Here is a 15,108-nt window from a genome sequence, read left to right as displayed (position 1 = left end):
CTGCGGACTTGTTTGGAGCGCGATTTGAACGCCCGGCGCCACCTCAGCTGCCCCGGCTCGCGGGGGTTGGGTGGGGGTGACCGTCCCTGCAGTTGGCAACATTTGGCCTAAGCGTGACCTGTTCGCCTCCCAGAAGAGCTCCATACCCTGGGTTCCTACTGGGATCGGGAGCCTCCTCCAACCCTTTTTTGAGAGCCGTGCTGGGAGACTGCGGCCAGCTCTTCCTCCCCGCAACTGCGTGGTGTTGATTTAGCAGTTTCCCCAGATGAGAGTCAGGCTGGAGCTTGGGGGGGGTGGCGGCCCGCTCTGCAGCTGTCACCCCCCCAACGGAAATTGTCCTCTCTCCTGGGAGAGGGGGTGACAGTTTGATTTTTGCCCTGGGAGGGAGTGGGAACAGCTGAGAGAGGTTGGCCTCTGAGTTCTCAGTCGGCCCTGGGACTTGGTAGATCCTCCCCCATCCGTTCTGGCAGGATCTGGGACTCTCCTAGGGAAGCCCCTAGCCAGCCTTGCGCCTCCCTCTGGCATGCCACCTCCTCTTCTAGGTGAGGGCAGAGGTTCTTATGTAGAAGGCAGACCCTTGGCTGGCTGTTCATTGGTGCCTTATTTATGTGTGTGTTTGGGTCGGGCAGTTTTCCCGGCTCAGCAGGTGACCCTGGCCTGGGCCTCCTATCTCCCGCGACAGAGGCTGTTGACTTACCCGAGGGCCAGCGGCCTCCTCTTTATCACGTGAGGCCTGGAATGTCCACCCGGCCGGGCTGGGCGGGGTGGGGGAAGGGATGGGGAAGATTGTGCATCCAGGGCTCAGGCCCACACAGGGTACAACACACGAATTATTTTCTGTACTCTTCTGTGTTCCAAGGGCGGCCACTGTATGACCCTCAACGTTTGCTGCCTCTTTCCACCTCTTTGCCTGCCTTCTACCCATTTGGCATATGTGAATCTGAGTCCTATAGGCCTGTGGGAGCAGGGTTGCATCTGGTTAAGAACTAAGTCCCACTTTCTCTAGGACAACCCAACTTTTGGGAGGAGCTATTGGAGATGGGGAGGGTCACATCCTAGGAGGGGAGAGAGGGATGCGGGTGTGACTGAGATCAGCTGATTTTCAGGGGTGCAGGGTGGGCTAGATGAATGGGAGGATATAGGTGAGCCAGACCCCGATCTGCTTTCCTAGAGTCCCTTGTATAGCGGCGCAACCATTTATTCAGAACTAAGTTCCAAGCGTGTTGCAGTGGAGCCAGACTTAACCGGCCAAGGACAGGGAAGGATCACTTACAGTCATTTGTATGGCCCTCTACTTACATGTAGTTCACTTATTCATTGGCCTGATATGTAAATACTGCACATCTACCTGTGTATCAATTCCCACTGTTCTAGGAATGGCGGAATCACTGCCCCTGCTCTGGAGGCAGGCCCGAGGCAGAAGCCCCGCCCCTTTCCCACCTCCTGGGGCCCTGATTGGGCCCCCTCCTTTTGCGTCTCTTACCCCTACCACTTGGTCCCATCCTCGCCTTGTGCGTGTAGTGGTATATCTGTGTGTGAATTGTCCTTGATTAAGTGTATTAATAGTTAAACTCTCACTCATAGCTGGAACTCACCAGACCACAAAAAAACCTCCCCCGTTACTCACGCGCTGCTGCCCAACAAGAATATCCCACTAAAGTTTTTTTCTGCTTTCTCTTACTTCCCCTTCACTGTCTGCCTACCCCCAGGGCTGAGCCCACCCTCCCAGACCGCTAGCAGTGAGAGAGGACGGCCCCTCAAAGGCCAGGAATCCCCAACCCTCCACCTGCCTGCTAAAGCCAGAGGCAATGTCAGCTGACAGATGAGGCTCTGTGGCACTAGTCCGTTGGTCTGTGATGTAGGAATCTGATTGTGCTTGTGCTCATGATTACAGCATGTGGGCCTAAGTCGAATGCTGTATCTATATTTGTGAATCTAGTGTTGAATGTGTCTGTCTCAGGGTATGGAAGTCTGGCGTGCTTGGACTTGTGAATAGGGGCATGTGTAGGTGCATTGTATATGTATATATCCGAGGTTGTGTATCTGAAAGTTGGGTATGTCCCTGTGAATCAGGGAATGTATATGTTTTATTTTATTTTTATTTATTTATTTATTTTATTTTTTGTGTGTGATACCAGGGATTGAACTCAGGATTTTGCACATGCAGGGCAGGCATGGTGCCACTGAGCTAAGTCCCAGGCCCTGGAAATGTATATATTCTGTGCATTGTTTGTGCCCAGGATCTTAGAGAGTTTGTATGTATCTGTGTTTTGGGTGTGCTTGTAAATCTAGGAGTGTCTGAGTCCCCAGCTGATGTGTATCTGGACTGTGAATGTGTGGACATAGGGCTGGACTATCTAAGCTGTGTAGGCAGTGGTCTGTGTCTTCAGTGGCTGGTAGCTTCACGTTCCTTTCCCTTTATGTAGCTCTCGTCTGCTGGTCTTTCTGTTTCTTCCTTGTGGTTGTTTGAGGTCATGGCGCGCGCGCGCGTGTGCGTGTGTGTGTGTGTGTGTGTGTGTGTGTGTGTGTGTGTGTGACATCAAACCTCTTCCACCCAGTCCACCCCCCTTTCCTCCCAGCAGTAACTGGGCAGCCTCCCTGTCTGCCTGCCTGCTGGGAGTTTTGGAAGCCTCAGAGGGAGACAGGCTGGGGCCGGGGTGACAGCGCGTATCCACGGCGATGGCAGCCTGTGATTACGGGAATAAAAGGATTTTAAGGTCATGGGTGTTTTTTATGCCCCCCCTTTGGTGGAGCCAGTGGCAGCAAAGAGCCATAGCTATGTGTCTGCAGGTTGGAAAGTCTGCGCCTGTGCAGGTGAGTGTGGCTGAGAGGCTTAGTGGGGAGCTTGAATATATGTGTATGCGTGAACAGAGCCTGGGAGAGCCCATGTGCCTGTCTGCCTGCTTTTCATGTGAGAGCCCATGTTGCTGTCATTTTTCTCCTGGAAGAGAATTCCCAGTAAAACTTCTGGCTTCTGGGTGTCACATACACCTGGAACCCCGTAGTCCTCTGTATACTGAGGAGAGCAGTCAAGCCCTAACCCATTGCTCACCGCCCCCTCCCAGTCAAGTGTCTCTGGCCAGAGACTGGCTGGGCCCAGTCACCTGGGCAAGGCCACATCTCAGGGTGTTGGTGCCCCTGGCCCAGCTCCAGCCCCTGTAATTGCATTCTGCTGCCTAATCCCCCGCCAGCTCAATTAGATCGCAAATTCTTCTTCATTTCCTGCCTCTGATGCTGGCCTCCCTCTGGGCTAGCAGGGACTAGAAGGGAGGGGGATCCTGACCCTCCTTCCACCAGCGCTGGATGCCTTGCTCTTGCTACACTGACCCTGGAGCCCAGGGTGGAACTCTGGAGGCCAACAGATCTCCCCTTGCCCTTTCTTAATCAGTCTTCTAATACCCATGCTGGTGGAGGGACCCGTGACACCTGGTACCGGGGCTCTGGGTAGACCAGTCAGATCATTCCAGCCAAGAACCTAGGCTGCACCCATACTTGGGGTCCCTGTAGGGACCACCTCCTCCTGCTCCCAAAACAGTTGCCAGCCACCCCCCAGCACAGCAGTTGTGACCTTGTCATTGACCTTTTCTTGATGTCAATTTTAAGAGCCAGTCTGTCCGACCACTCCTATTGGCCTCTGATGCTCTCCCTTGACCTCTCTCCATTAAGGCCTGCTTCAAAGCCAGACTCTGTCACTGTCTGTATCTGCATTAGAATAGATAGACACATTGTATTATCTGTGCAAACCTCAGTTTACTCTTCTCTGCAATGGATCAATAAGAATGACTGCCTTAACCAGGTGTGGTGGCACATGCCTATAATCTCAGCATTCCAGGAGGCTGAGGCAGGAGGATTGAAAGTCAAGGACAGCCTGGGCTACATAGTAAGACTTGGTTTCAAAAAACAAAACCAGAAAGAAAGAAAAGAAAAAGCTGGGCATGGTGGCACATGCCTGTAATCCCAGCACTGAGGAGGCTGACATAGGAGGATTGTCTCAAGTTGAAGCCAGCCTGGGCCACATAGTGAGTTCAGGGCCAGCCTGGACTACATAGTGAGACACTGTCTCAAAAAGGGGGAAAAATGGCTGCCACACAAGACCATTGTCAGGTGAGCACAGATGTGGTTGCACAGTGCCCTGCTCAAGAGTAGTTTGCCCACAGTCATCGTTTAATAAGATTTGCCTTGGCTGGGTGTGTTGCTACAAGCCTTAGTTCCAGCGTGTAGGAGGCTGAGACAGGAGGATCACAAGTTCCAGGCCAGTCCAGGCTACATAGGGAGGAAGACCCTGTCTGAGAAAAAGAGGGAGAGGTATGGCTTTTATCTAATGAGAATTTGGGATCTCCCAGTGAATAGGAGGAAGAGCGCAGAGTTTATCCTTAGCTTTTCTGCTCATCTTGTTAATTAGCAGGGATGGGACCTTGGGCACATTGCTTCTCTAGTTTCTCTTCCCCATCTGTGAAATGGGCCTGATAAGAAGTGACTTTAGAGGCTGGGGATTTAGCTCAGTGGCACCACGCCTGCCTCGCAAGCACAAGGTCCTGAGTTTGATTCCTGGTATAAAACAAAAAATCAGTAGAAGTGACCTTAGAGGACTAGCACATGGGAGGATTAGCTGCTTGATCCCAGCAGGTTTTCCACATTAAGTTGCCCTCTCCTTTTGTTACACCAAGCCTTGGGTAGGTAGGGCTGGTAAAGACTCAGCTTCTGGCTGGGCCTATAATCCAAGCTTTGGGGAGGCTGAGGCAGTAGGATCACCTGGAGGTCCAGCCTGAGCTACATAGTGAGTTTAAGGCCAGCCTGAACTACATAGTGAGACCCTGTCTCAAAAAAAAGCAAAAAGAGGGCCGGAAATTAGCTCAGTGGTGCCACCACCTGCCTCATAAGCGGAAGGTCCTGAGTTCGATCCCTGGTACCAAAAAATAAAACCCAAGAAGAAAGGAAGACAGACAGACACAGGCTCAGGGCCCAGGGACTGGCCAAGGTCATGAGGCTGGTAATGGGGCCGGGATGGGGCAGAAAGGCCAGGGGATGACCTGCTGGCTCAGCTGTGAGGCACAGCTTTCCTCCCTGCAGGTCTCTGGAAAGTGGTGGCTTAGCTGTTTTGTTGTTTTTTTTCTGGGAAGGGGAAGCTGGATGTGTACTCCTCCTTCCCCAGGAGACGCCCATGGCAGTGGCGGTGCTGACAGGCCTCCTGGCTTTCTTGTGAGGGTGGCTGGCAGATCTGGAGGGCCCGCTGTGCCCAGATCAGCCTGAGGGAGGAGGGAACAGCAAAGATCTCCCTCCCCTTACTGATCCCCGCGGCCCCTCCCACCCTCATCTGTCCTCTCAGTCTATGGAAAGACAGAGGACTCTAGCAGGGGAAACTGGCTGTGACAGAAGAGGGGGGCAGCCTTCTGCCTCAGGGTCCCCCAGCACTCCCTAGCTAGTCTCCTGCTTTCTGTGACCTCTGTCACTCACTGGCCTGGGCTCTTTAATATTTCATGGCCCTTCGTGCGGCCCCCCACCCCCGCCCACACGGTCCCCTTTGTCTGCCTGCCACCCCCCCTGGGGCATCCCTGTCACTGAATTACTGACCCAGAGGCTTGCCTCTGCTTTTCCCCAACTGCCCCCCACTGCGACCGCCCCTGCCGCCTTCCCGGGTCCGCCTACCCCACACCTCCACTTGTGATACCCCCCATCGCTCACGGGGTCCTCAACCCTTCCTGACATCTCTGACCATCTCCCTGCCCTTTTCCTCCATTTTCCTCTTTTGTTGACTGCCTCCTTCCCAGTGGAACCGAAACTGCGGCAACTGGTCCGCCCGCTGTCCGCCCCCGGGCCTACCCCTTCCTGCCCCTCCCCCAGCGGTGCCGGCCAGCCTTGAGAGCTGGTTTTATTTATTTTTCTGTTTGTTTGGGAAGAGGGCAGTGGCGGCTCTGGGCCCTGGCTGTTGCGCTCTGCTTAGAGCAGCGGGCAGGCAGGCGGCCGCGCTGGCTTCCCAGGAATGTGGCCAGGACGCCCCGCGCTATATTTACTCCCCTCCAGCTGCCGCCCCAGCAGGGCAGAGCCAGGCCTGCCCGGTGGCCCCCTGGGAACCCTGTGTCCGCCCTCTCCTGTCCGGCAGACCCCACATGGCCCTTAGGCCCACTACCTCCTCCTTTGCCCATGACCTCCTCTGACCCCCGCCTTGCCAGCAGGAGCACTGTTCCACACTATAGGCGTAAAGCGAGGGCGCGCGGGAGGTGGGGGCACCCAGGCCTCACCTAGGCCTGTAATCTGGTAGCTAGAACTATTTAAAACATCCTTCCAGGCTTCTCTCCGTGGCCTGGTCCCTCCTCTTGCCACAATCCCCTTTCGCTCCACTTGATCCCTGGCAAGAGTAGGGTGGGGCTGGAGCAGCAGCTCGGTGCTGCGTGGTGAGACCCCTCAGGACCCTCACAGGCACACATCTACACAGCTCGGTGCTTCTGTATGCTGTACATGTGCAGAAAGGCTCCCCCAGGACCACATCCTGGGTTGTGCCTTCCACAGAGGCAGGGCCATGCCTCCTGACATTGCTTCCCTTTCAGCGGATGCTTGCAGGTATTGTTTTTAAGCCCATTCTTTGCCAGCTTTGCAATCTCTGACTTAACAGCTCTCCGACCTTTGCCTCTAGTCCTTACGGTATCTCCGAGTTTAGGTATGGCTAGCATCCCATATACAGATGGGAACACTGAGACTTAGAAAGCTTGTGACTTGCCACTGACAAGTGAGACTGAATCCTGGCAGAGCCCTGGACAGGCTGTGAACCCCGTGAAGACAGCCAGAGGTGGTCTGTGTGTGTTCTCTTCCCTGCACCTCCTGTGCTACCAGGCACATGGCACAGAGTCCGGCTCACTGCATACAGGCCTTCAGGCCCTGCTTTGCTTCCCCCATGAGTCAGGGAGATGGGCTGATTAGCTAGCTAGCTGGGTAAATAAAACAATGAACTAAGGAATGACCTGCTGTGGGCTGTGGAATGAGCACTTCTGAAGGACCCAGGGATGTGGGTTGTGTGGTGGTGCATAGGCTGCTGTGTGAATACCACTAACCCAGAAGAGGGCTTTGGAAGTGAGGTGGGAGCACGGTTGACAGAGATGATCGGCTGCCAGGCCAGACCTGTGGGCCAGGTGGCTGTGTCTTCTCCCTGACTCTCAGTTTTTCGGTCTGTGAAATGGACTTGGGAGTCTTTGTTCTGGCTGGCTGGCAGCCGGCCTAAACTGGAGCTGGCCTGGGAGGTGAGGGGACTGGAGGGAAGGAGGAAGCAGTGGGTGGTGAAGACAGGAAGATGAAGCGTGGAGCTTGGCTTGGAACCTGAGAAGCAAGAGACCAGCCCTGACCTAACGCCAGCCCTCCCTCCGGCCCTCTCTTAGAGCTGCAGGCTAAGGGTGCAGGCTCACAAAACCCCAACCACCCACTCTTGCCCTGCTGCAGCCTTACTTCCTGACATCCTGTGGCGTCAGTGGCTGTGTGTGCCAGGAGGAGGTGGCTCGTCCCCTGGGATTAGACCAGCTCCTCCCTGGGCCAGCTTCATGTTTCCCCCTCCCTAGCTTCATGTCAGCTCCTGTCAGACCTTGCTGGGAGAAACCCGCTGCCTAGATGGGGAGTGGTTAACTGAGTCCGGAGCAGTAATCACAGGGTAGGAGCATGGCGCCCCCTTTTTGTGGGGCTGTCAGGTCTTGGCACTCTAGAATTTTTAGCGACATCAGTCTAGAATCATAGACTACTTAGATTGAAAGGCTTCTCATCAGGACTCTTGTCATGTTGGTATTCTAGAATCACAGGACTGTGGATTTTCCTGTGGCGAAGAAGCATGACTGGTCATGTTTCAATCTCTTGTTTGGTGGTAAGGGACACTGAGGCTCTGGGAGGTGTTTTTCCTGAGGTCACAGAGCCTGGAGCCCTCAGGTGACACGAGCTCATATCTGGAATACCACCACCAGTTCTGCCAGTAGGGGGTGGGCTGTGGGCCCAATCAGGCAGCAAGAGGATGCGGCTGGCCTTCAGGCACAGGAGGGGTCCTCTCTGTGGCCACCTGCCTGCCTGCTGCCCACGCTTCTGGAGGTACCAGTGTGAGGAGGAAATGCAGGCTGTTTCTTCCAGCAACAGCCGGCAGGGCCGGGCGGCTTCCCAGCTCCCCCTCTGACTCATGGCTGCCTGCAGCTCCCCTCCCCTGGGGGCCTCAGCAGCCCCATCTGTGCAATGGGAAGAGGAGGCTTTATCCCACACTCTCCTGTCACAGAGACAGTGAGGTGGACGATTCTGTGCAGGACCACGGTTAGGCTGTGGAGAGTTGGGAGAATAGTGCAGAAGAGCCACAGGGCATTTGGCCCTGGAGCACAGAGAATTTCTTGGAGTTGCCCTAGGAGCCTGGGAGAACCAACTTGGTTCCTGGGCAGAAAGTGGTGAGAAGTAAATGGTAAAGAAGGGACCCAAGGCAGCCTCTTTCGAGAAGAGCTTGGAGCGGGGCGTGGTGGCACATGCCTGTCGTCCCAGCACTCTGAAAGTCCAAGGCAGGTGAATCACAAGTTCAAAGCCAGCCTGGCAACTTAGCAAGACCCTGTCTTAAAAAAGTACTTGAGGGTGTAGCTCAGGGTTCAGTAGTCCCCAGGACTGGGTTGGTGGGGATATGAAAGCCTATCTCTGGGGGGGTTCTCGCTTGACCTCAGTATACCCATCTGCAAAATGGGGGGTTGTTGGCTATCTCATGGGGTCAGTCTGTGCTGTGTCTGGATATTCTGGATGCTGAAAACCCTGAGGTAAGTGGCAGACTTGCCTGTGCTGCAGAAATGGGGTGCATTGAAGTGGGTGACTGGGGAGGGAGGTGAGAGGCAGTGTTCAGATGCAGCAGTGTCCAGCAGAAAATCCCAGCTGTTCTCTGGGAGCAGCATTTCCTCCACTGGTCTCCTGGGAAGGAGTCCAGGCAAGCAGTACAGAGCAGTAAGGGGCAAAGAAGGGCCCTAGCTGGTCCAGGTGGAGGCACCCCAGTCCTGCCAGCTAGGTAGGCCTGCCCCTCACACTACAGGAAGGCCTGTGCTCTGGCGGGGGGTGGGGGTCAGGGCTTCTGGGAGGGGCCGGGCCATCCTGATTTCAAAGCCTTCCCCTAGAGCTTGGAGGTGCCCTCCACCCTGTCCTGAGCTGCTGTCGCCGCGGGGGTGGCAGATGCTGTTTCATGAGCAAGTGGGAGGCCTCCGGAAGGCCCTCCTGGGAGGTTCCGGGGGGCAGTGGGGGTTTCAGCAGCTGCTGCCCAGCCAGGGCTGGCAGACAGTGGCCTCCCAGGTCCCTCAGACCTGAGGGATTACCCTCACCCCGCGTGTACACACTGCCCACCAAGCTTCTTGGCTCTGGCCCCCGCCCATCCCTGGCTGCGTCTGCAGAGCCCTGGGGAAGGCAGGGGAGGAGGCACAGTGGGCTCAGAACAGCGGGTGCCCATGCAGCCAAGTATTTTTGCAGAGCTGTCAGAGACAGACAGGCATGTGGGGAATTCGGTGCATGTGGGGCTGGGGGAAGCAGCCGGGTGGGCAGGCAGACCAGAGCTGGGAGGCTGGGGCTGCCTCCTGGCCGTTAAAACCCACAGGGATCCCCATTCCCCCAGTCCAAGAGGTGGCTGCTTCTGGGCGCCTTTCCCTGCCTGTACCTGGGCAGTGAGGGGAGTGGGACCAATCCTGGCTTGGGCCAAAGGTGGTGCTGACACCTGTGTTGGGGGCCTGGAGCCTGGGAGAGGCTCTGGTGGAGAGACGAGGCAGGCAGGAATCCGGGTTGTGCCTGACTGTGGCCTCCAGGAAATTGCAGCTGTCATCTCCCTCTCCTGCCGAAGCCTGGCACAACTTGTTTCCTGGCCAGGGTCCGGCTGGGGCAGATTGGAGGAGCCTGGTATTGCCCGGCTTGGGCAAGGGACTGGATGGCTTCAAAGGGTCATGTTTGTAACCCGAGAGACAACTCAGGATACTGTGGGGAGGGGACCTCAGCCCTTGGTATCTATATGCAAAGACCCCCAACTTGGTTGCATTTGTTATCTACTTCTAGCAGATCCTATTAGGCATGACAGGACCCAGAGCTGAGTAACACTTGATTGTTCACAGCTGAGAGGCCAGAGAGGCGACCGCACTGGCCCAAGGTCGCACAGTGGACTCCCTCGCCTTTCCTCTATTGTCATGTGGGTGGGGCCTATGGGAGAGGTGAATGTTGGGGTTTGTTGGGTTGGGGGTGCTATATTTAGTCCTCCAGAGCTAGGGGCCCCTCGGAGCAGCTGTGTGTTGGGGGGGTGCGAAGACAGAGGCCTGAAGCTGCATTTAGTCTGGACAGAAATATCCACCACCGACCCACCCACCCACCCACTGGTTGAGCGGCCAGGCTGTGGGCTTATCCCCTGAGGGACAGCTTGCCTGGGCCTGGCGGCCGTTGGGACAGGCAAGATGACCTGATAGGCTTTTCCCAGCTCAGGTTTCGATGAAACAGGAACCGGAGCTGCAGCCCAGGCCATGGGGGCCAGGGCAGCCAGAGCCTGGAGGCCAGTGCTGCCTCCCTCATCGCCCCCTTTCTGTTCTAGGCAGGCAGGCAGGCAGGCGGGCAGGCGAGGCAGCCTCCCTTCTCTGAGGCCTGGGGAAGCAGCAGGTTATTTATCAAGCCAGCCTCCCTGCAGCGTCTGCCTGAGCTCCCCCCACTACCACTTTGCTCTGGCGGCCACAAGCCCAGCAGAGCAGGGTTGAGCTGGGGAGGCGGGTGGCGGGATTAGCTCAGGAGACGTGAGTCACCCTGTCCCCCGCAGCCCCACGAGGCCCTGTGGCCTGGCAGGCAGAGCACACACTCATGCACCCCACACACGGCACACCCAGGGGCACATAGGACAGAAGCAGTCACTCATAGCGCACAATTCTACACGTCTCAGCACACCCTATAATATGCACCACGGATGTAGCCGTATTCGTGTGGGCGCTTCATGGGTGCACTCAGCCCTAACCCCGGTGCGCACATGTGGGCAAGCTCCTGGGTGAATGGACATACACAGCCACACACAGCACACCTGGAGAAGGCCACACTCACCCCCACAGACTGCACACTGCTCAGTAAGGAGGCTCCATCCTGTCCAGGTTCAGGTGATGTTCCTTGGGCCACACCCAGAGACCATAGGGTTAGGCCAGGGGCCCTGACCTGACGATTCCAGAACACCCCACACACACTCCTCAGGTAGTTGGGACTTCATCACCCAGTTTAAACCCTCAGCCCTGGTGCTGTCTGATTATGTAAGGTGATGGGGGTCAGGGCTTCCCCCAGTACTGACCTCTGGGTGTGGACCCACTTACCCTCCAGTATGAGGAGCTCTGGCCCAGACAGGGCAGGTTGGAAAGTGATGCTGAGCAACTGGGAAGAGGAAAGACTGGAGGAAGAATGCCATGGAAAATTGATTTCCCCAGCGGCACTGAGTGCCTGGCTGCTCTCGTCGATCAAGGCAGGCTCTGAAAGGATGGAGGGAGAGGCAGTGATTGTGCACACAGTGAAACCCTTTGACCAAGTGCACTTGTCCTAGGAGTTTGTGCCCTTCGTGCTCAGCCGGGCAGCTGCTCTTCTCTGTCACCTTGGCTCCCAAGGCCCTCATCTGGGCTACCACCTCCACCATGCAGTCAGCACCCCGAGACTTACAATTTGGCCATAGCCCTTGTTCTTAGTTTATATCCAAGTTGGAGAGACACCTTCAAGTGCCAGGCATAGTTGTAGGTCTTTGTCGCCCACCGAGCTTGGGGCCTGCCTTCCCCGGACTAGACAGAACTGGGGGCGCATCCATTTCCCTGTCCTGAAGAGCAGCCACTTTTCAGGTAAGAGAATTGAATCTGATGGAGGTGGATCCATGGTGGTTAAAGATGGTTAAGGCTTTGGATGGTGTCTCCTAACCTACAGGTGGAGATCACTATGGGCTCAGGTAGATTCCCATCCCACCTCCTGGCTACACAATTCTCTTCCATTAAGGCCTGGACAGTGGTCAAGGAGGAGAGTCCCAGGCCTCTTGAGGAAAACATGGAGAAATAGCCAGGCAGGAAGACTGGACATCCCCCCTGTATTGGACAGGTCACTCCTTGTGTAACTATGGGCTAATGTGCCAACCTCTCTGACCTCACTTTTGTCTGTGTGTCTGTGTCTCTGTGTGTGTGTGTGTGTGTGTGTGTGTGTGTGTGTGCTTGCTTGTTTGCTTGCTTTTGGTGGTGGTGGTGCTGGGGATTAGCCTCGGATGTTAGGCAAATGCTTTACCTCCAATCTATATCCCCAGCTTTTCATCTTTTGTCTTAAAGCTGCAGGATCTAAAGTAGATGATAGGTGCTAGGGTGTGGCTCAGTGTCAGAACACATGCTTAATTTGTGTGAGGCCTGGGTTCAATTCTCAACACTGCCAAAAAATGAAAAGTAGATGGCGGGGTACATTCTTATCTGTACTGTGTTGCACCTGGATGTCCAGGGGAGTCCAGCCCCTGTATCCACCCTCCCTCTGCTCTGCCAAAGCTGAAATTTTTCTTGGTGTAGCATCCCCAAATGGGGGTCATTTATTAGAGTGGGTGATAGAGGACTGGCAGTGGGTTGGGCACAGAGTAGAAGAACCTAGGATCCTTGGAGAAATTTTCGAAGATTTCACACTAAGAGGAAAGAGAGCCAGCCATAGTTAGGGCTTTTTCTGTTTTCTAGCCCAACACTCACACAATAAGGCCATAACAAGATATACTGGAGGGAGCTGGGTGTGGTAGCTTACACCTGTCATCCCAGCAGTTGGGAGTCTGAGGCAGGGGGGTTGCTTTGAGGCCAGCCTGGACTACATAGTGAGTTCAAGACTATCCTAAACTACACAGCAAGGCTGTCCAAAAAAACAAAAAAACCAACTGGGGATGTAGCTCAGTGGCACCACTCTTGCCTGGCAGGTACAAAGTCCTGAGTTTGAACAGGAGCATCCAGGTGACAAATGGGGCCTTTGCAAGGTGGTGAGGAACTTGGCACATGTCTGTGGTGGGCTGTTGGGACTGTGGACGCTGGCCTGAGGGCAGGGCCAGGGAGGTAGGAGGAAGGGTCACCAGGCTGTGTAGTGAGCTCCTTGTGGCCAGAAGAGGAGGTGCAGGCCTGGCAAGCTGGCTCTACCCTCCTCCTAAACTTGAGAATGCAACTACCTATGAGCCTGCAGGTTGGAGGGCAGGGGGACTGCTCTTTATTTGGGGCTGGGGAAACTGGGGTGAGGGATTGGTTTAGAGTTTAAAGGCAGACAGAGGCAGAATTGGGGTTATAGCCCAGGTCACCTGACACCCCTAGCCTGAGCTGTCCTTGACACTCTTGATGGCAGATGGTGACAGTAAAAATAACACAGCTATCATTTGTTGAGCACCTACTGCATGCCAACTCTGCACCAATGGTTTCACGTACGCTGCCTCCAGAGCCCTCTCCAGTTGAGGTCATCATTGGTGCATTTCAGTGCCCAGGACATGGGTTCGGCAGGGATTGAGCAACTTGTCAGCAGCCTTCTCAGCTGGAGACTACAGAGCAGGTAGAGAGAGGAACTCTCCAAAGCCCAGCAAGGCTTTAATATGGCCTAAACCAGTGCCTGAGAAGAGCTCCCTTATTGCGTATGATGAATAGTGGCCATAGTTGAGCTGACCCCTCCCACTATGCCCCACCCCACTGCTGTCTTGGCATTCTGCTGTCTACCAGGAGGTTCTCTTTGGGTGTGACCCCCACAAGCAAGAGGGTGAGCCCCTTTAGCTGTGGCTTTGGATTGTCTCACTTGGGGACGGGTAAGGGATGCTCTGGGGCGCAGCTCGGTCACCCTTGGGGTCTCAGAGATGTCCTTATGAACAAGTTCTGGGAAGATGCATTTCTAGGCTTATGAGAGCCACCTAGGGGCCTGCTAAGGGTCACACACCTCTCCATCCTCCACCTTCTTGGGGGTTCCTTTCCTATCTCTGGGGAGCCCTATACAGACAGTAGTTGAGAAAGTTCCCTTAAATGAGTGCTGCTTCTTCAGGACACAGAGGAACCATAATAGCCTTCAGCCCTCCAACTCCCCATCCTCTGGTCAGTTGCTTCTTAGTCAAAGAACTTCACCTGGCCTTTGGGGGACACTCACTAAATAAAGGTCCCTGAGTCAGGTTGGCTTTCATAGAGGCTGGTCCCCGCTTTAGATCACTTCCCCTTTCTGGTCTCGATTTCTTCATCTGAAATGACTGACTCTACCCTGGACATTCTTGGGGGCTGGGGTAAGTTCATTCCCCACAGATAGACTACAGGCTCCCCTCTCAGTGGGACAGAGATTGAGGGAGCAGGGTTAGGCTAACCTGCATTTTAGGCTCGCCTCCACTGTCCACAACTTGGGTGACCTAGGCTGGTCACTGTGCCACTCAGTCTGGACTTGGCGTGCTCATCTGTGAAATGGGAGGACCGTGGTGCCTGTCTCTTTGGGCTGCTGTAAGGATGAGACAAGATGGTGGTGGCAGCGATCCTCCCCCTTCCCCCATGCTGCCCTCCCCGTTCCTGTCCCTCTGGCCTTGGTCTTGAGGATTATGGGAAGGAGACGGTGCCAGTCTGCTGGCTCAGCCAGCTTGGCCACTGACCTTCGGAGCACCCAGGCTGTCAAGGCTGCCTGACTGCCTGCTGGGCATGGGTGGCGGTCGGGGGAGCTCCAGCCAGCTCCTTGTCTGCTGCTGTTTGTCCCTGCTCCCGCTCTCCTTCCTCTCTGCAACTGTGTGTGAGCTAATTAATCTCAGCCCCTTTGGGAAATTAGAACACCACAGCCATGGCCTCCTCAGCCTTGCAACACCTGTGCTGCTTCTGGGCCATGCCAGGCCCTGCTGTGGTTTGGGGGCCACCAGGGTTGAGGTGTCGGGGTAGCAGGATGAGCTCTATCTCCCTGACGCCCTACCTTCTGGCTAAAGGGCCTTAGCCTCTCGGCCCCATCCCTTCCCAGACAGCATCAAAAATGACAAATACCTGGTCATGGTGGTGCATGCCTGTAATCCCAGCACTTGGGAGGCTTAGGCAGGAAGGTCACTCTGAGTTCTAGACCAGCCTGGACTACACAGTGAGTTCCAGGGCAGTCTGAACTACAGAGTGAGACCCTGTCTCAAAAAAAAAAAAAAAAAAAAAAAAA

Source organism: Fukomys damarensis, unplaced genomic scaffold (genome assembly GCF_012274545.1).
Source record: "Fukomys damarensis isolate Sample0158 unplaced genomic scaffold, DMR_v1.0_HiC HiC_scaffold_3, whole genome shotgun sequence".
NCBI lineage: Eukaryota > Metazoa > Chordata > Mammalia > Rodentia > Bathyergidae > Fukomys > Fukomys damarensis.
Note: the sequence above shows the minus strand (reverse complement) of the source record.